Here is a 993-nt window from a genome sequence, read left to right as displayed (position 1 = left end):
GGGCAGGGCGGTCAGACTCGGGCTTGGGAGTGGTCCGGACGTCCACAAAGCCCTCATTTGTCTCTAATTTGCGGAAGAAAACACGTATGAACCGTTCGACGGACCGATACAGACCCGCGTTAGATGACTTTTGCGATTCGAATAGCGCGGTTCGAACGTATGCAGACGATTTAGGAGTCTGTGCCGGAGATGCCCTTAGGACAAACATACGACGGTCTCGATGGAATCCGACGGGCGATAACGGCAGCGTGTCCATATGTGTTGTTAGTACAGATACAGATGGTACAGATTGAGGGCGAACGACGCTCCGTCGAGATAACGGCATGCACGGAACGGATTAGCACATATTATGACACCGCGGGCCCACAGCACAAATGCTGGGGGAAAATAGATAAAATCCGTCACCTTGAGTCCTCTGCGGCCGCGCGGCGGAAGGGAGGAGAAGCCATGGCGACGGTGGAGGCCGGCGGGGACGGATTCGAGTTCCTATCAGATCCGGTGGACAGATATGGTTTCTTGTTGGCATCCCTTTCCGTTCTGTGGTTGAGCTTAAGCGTGCGTTCTCGCCACCGCAGGTTCCCTTTACGGGATCTTGAAGGCGGCGGCGGCGGCGCACCGGACGGCGAGCCAGGTCCAAATATGATGGAGACGGCTTCTGAACCCAGCATTGGAGATGCGCTCACACTGCTCACACTCCAAGTAAACCCGGATAGCGGCGGCGACGGCTTAAGCCTGTCGGCGCCGCTGGACTCGGAGGACCCTCAAGCGCCCGGGTGGACCAAGTGGTAATCGAATCACATGCTGTTTTACCTCAAGTGTTCCCTGGAGGAGAGTGGTGCGCGAGTGGGTGTCCGCGCCACCGGTTTGGCTGGGGGCGACGCCGGCGCAGGAGCTGGCGTACCTCGAGATGTGGCGCCAGCGCCGACTGGCAAAGGAGCGCTGCCGCGGCAAGTACGAGGAGATGCTCGAGCGCAACCTCGAGGAGGAGCAGCG

Source organism: Triticum dicoccoides, chromosome 7A, assembly GCF_002162155.2.
Source record: "Triticum dicoccoides isolate Atlit2015 ecotype Zavitan chromosome 7A, WEW_v2.0, whole genome shotgun sequence".
Taxonomy (NCBI): Eukaryota; Viridiplantae; Streptophyta; class Magnoliopsida; order Poales; family Poaceae; genus Triticum; species Triticum dicoccoides.
This window is presented reverse-complemented; position numbering follows the sequence as displayed.